General features: G+C 37.7%; 1 non-coding gene across 1 annotated transcript; it reads right to left on the reverse strand.

Annotated features, from left to right (window-relative positions):
- Positions 1-379: 379 nt before the first annotated feature.
- LOC144235883 (U4atac minor spliceosomal RNA) lies at positions 380-505 on the reverse strand. The gene has a single exon (XR_013336342.1). It is a non-coding gene; the product is annotated as a U4atac minor spliceosomal RNA (small nuclear RNA).
- Between the last annotated feature and the right edge of the window lie 3,103 nt (positions 506-3,608).

Raw genomic sequence — 3,608 nt, forward strand, 5'->3', positions numbered from 1 at the left:
TCATTTCACTAGATGAAGAAAAAGCACTTGACAAAATTCAATGTCCATTGATGATAAACAACTCTCAACGAAGTGGGAACTGAACAAACATGTCTTGACATAAAAAAGACCGTAGAGCTGAAGGCTCACAGCTAACATTATACTCAATGGTGAAAAGCTACAAGCTTTCCCTCTCATATTAGGAAAAAAGGCAAGGATGTATACTGTCATTTTTATTCAACATAATACTAGAAGTTCTAGCCACAGCAATCAGGCAAGAAAAAGTAATCTAAATTGGTAAAGAAGACATAAAACTATTTGCAGATGACATGATACTATACAAAGCAAACCCTAAAGACTCCACCAAGAACTATTAAAACTAACAAATTCAGTAAAGTTGTGGGATACAAATTAATATACAGAAAACTGTTGCATTTTTTGACACAGGTGTGTGGTTCAGGCATTAGCAGCACTGCCCTCACCATGCGTTCATTGGACAGTAGCGCGACCCCAAGAAAAGGATGGTTGCATTTTTTATACACTAATAATGGACTGACAGGAACTTAAAAAACAATCTCATTTACAATTGCGTTCAAAACATAAAGTACCTAGGAATAAACTTAACCAAGGAATTGAAAGACCTGTATTCTGAAAAGTGTAAGACACTAATGAAAAAAATAGAAGATGACACAAATAAATGGAAAGATGCTCATGGATTGAGAGAACTGATATTGTTAAAATGTCCATATTTCCAAAACAATATATAGATTCAAAATAATACCTAACAAAATTCCAGTGGCATATTTCATAGAACTTGAATAATTCTAAAGTTTAAAGACATTCTGAATAGCCAAAGCAATCTTGACAAAGAATAACAAAGCTGGAGGTTTCATAACCTGATTTTGAACTACACTACAAAGCTACAGTAATAAAAACAGTATGGTACTGGCACAAAAAAACAGACACATGGATCAAAGGAACAGAATAGGGAGTCCAGAAATAAATCCAGACTTATATGGTCAAGTACTCTGTGGCAAAGAAGGCAAGAGTATACAATGGGGAAAAAGATAGCTCTTTAATGTATGGTGCTGGGAAAACTAGACAGCTACATGAAAAACAATGACACCGGACCACTTTCTTACACCATACACAAAAATAAGCTCAAAATGGATCAAAGAACTAAATGTATGACCTGAAAACATAAAACTCTTAAAAGAAAACATAGGCAGTAACTCTTAAACATTGAGCTTAGCAGTATATTTTAGATATGTCTCCTCGGGTAGAGCAACAAAAGCGAAAATAAGCTGTTGAGACTACATCAAACTAAAAAGCGTTTGCACAGTGAAGTAAACCATCAACAAAATGAAAATTCAACCTACTGAATGGAAGAAGATATTTTGCAAATCATACATCCATTAAGGGATTAATATCCAAGATGTGTAAAGAACTTGTACAAGTCAACACCAAAACTCCCAAACAATCCGATTAAAAAATGGGCAGAGGAACTGAATAGACATTTTCCCAAAGAAGACCTACAGATGGCCAATAGACACATTCAAAGATTTTCAACATCACTAATCATCAAATGCAAATCAAAACCACAGTGAGGAATTACCTCACACCAGCTAGAATGGTTAGTAGCAAAGAGACAAGAAGTAACAAGTGTTGGAAAGGATGTGGAGAAATGGGAACCCTTGCGCACTGTTGGTGGGGATGTAAACTGGCACAGCCACTGTGGAAAACAGTATGGAGGGTCTTCAAAAAATTAAAAATAGAACTACCACATCATCCAGCAATTGCACTTCTAGGTATTTATGTAAAGAAAATGAATATACCCATTTAAAAAGACATATGCATTCCTCTTTTTACTGCAGCATTATAGCTGACCCTTGAAGAACACAAGTTTGAACATAAGTGTGGATCCTCTTATATGCAGATTTTTTGTGATACAGTACAGTACTATAAATATACTTTCTCTTCTTTATGAATTTTAAATAACATTTTCTTTTCTCTAGCTTACTTTATTATAAGAATATAGTGCATACAATGTAGAACATAAAAAACAGCTGTTCACTGACGGTTTATGTTTTCAGTAAGAACCTTCCAGTCAACAGTAGGCTATTAGTAGTTAATTTTTTTAAAAAGTAGGCTTCATGCCCAGTGCAGAGCCCAACATGGGGCTTGGACTCACAGCCATGAGATCATGACTGAGCTGAGATCAAGAGTTGGACGCTTAACTGACTGAGTCAACTAGGCACCCCAGTAGTTAATTTTTTGAGAAGTCAGAGGTTAAACGTGGATTTGCAACTGTGCAGGGAGTCAGCGTCTCTGACCTCCATGCTATTCAAGGGTCAACTGTATTTACAATAGTCAAGATATGAAAGCAACCTAGGTGTCCATCAGTAGATGAATAAAGATGTGGTAAACATACAGAACGAAATATTAATCAGACATAAAGAAGAAGGAAAGCTCACCATGCATGATAACATGGGTACCTAGAGAGTATGATGCTAAGTGAAATAAGTCAGAGAAAGACAGATACCATATGATTTCGCTTACATGTGGAATCTAAAACAACAAAACAAACAAACTAGAAACAGCCTCATAGATACAGAGAACACATTGGTGGTCGTCCGAGGGGAAGGGGTGGGGGATAGGCAGAATAAGGGAATGGCTTGAAAAGGTATGAACTTCCAGTTATAAAATAAACAAGTCGTGGGGATGAAAAGTGTAGCATGGGGAATATAGTCAACCACTACTGCAGTAACTGTATGTGATGACAGATGGTAACTATGCTTATCATGGCGAACATTTTATAATGTATATAATTGTTGACTCACTATGTTGTATACCTGAAAGTATTAGAATAGTGTGTGTCAACTGTACTTCAATTAAAAATTTAGAAAATTCCCAACCTAGTAAGTGGTAAGGCCGGACATGTAACCTGAGATGACTGTTGAGCCCATGCTCTTCATTGCCGCCATGTGGCCTTTCATTTCGTGCCTGGCTCATTGCCACGTGTGGAGGAAGCTGCTAAGGCCCAGAGAGTTTAAGTGAGTCGCTCAGGTCCACACTGCCAGGATTTGTCAAAGTCAGATTTTCTGACTTTGACTTCAGTACTCTTTCAACTCGAAATACCATAAATTAAAGCAAACACTAACTTGGTTATGGGGCAGACAGTCAATATTTTTAGAGTGTTTATAGAAAGGAAGTAATTTTGGCCTGGCAAAAGAGCAAACTGAAGGTAGTTTTACATTCCGATTTCAAAAAGAATCATTCAAATTGGGAAAATTCCCATGGTGCTGGATCATGCTGTGGGATATTCAGGGAGAGCAAACCCCTTCTGCTCCCACTCCAGCCCTTTTAAAAGCACATTTTGTAGATTATCTCACTGGGCTTGCTGCCTTCTGAGTCTGTTGCACAAAATCACTTGGTGTTTGGCAAGACTTGACTGGCAAGAAAGCATCTGTGTGGTTAGCCTTGTGTCTGACCCTCACCAGGAGGTTAAGTCCAGTTTTTATATCTGTGAGCCTATATTCCGTCTACCTCCATTCTCCCCGGCACGATAGGAGTGCAGTCATGGGTATAGAAGCCAAAGTGGGCTGGACCACATAATGGTTAGAAGGGCT

The sequence above is a fragment of the Crocuta crocuta genome, unplaced genomic scaffold (genome assembly GCF_008692635.1).
Source record: "Crocuta crocuta isolate KB4526 unplaced genomic scaffold, BGI_CrCroc_1.0 scaffold10, whole genome shotgun sequence".
Classification (NCBI taxonomy): domain Eukaryota; kingdom Metazoa; phylum Chordata; class Mammalia; order Carnivora; family Hyaenidae; genus Crocuta; species Crocuta crocuta.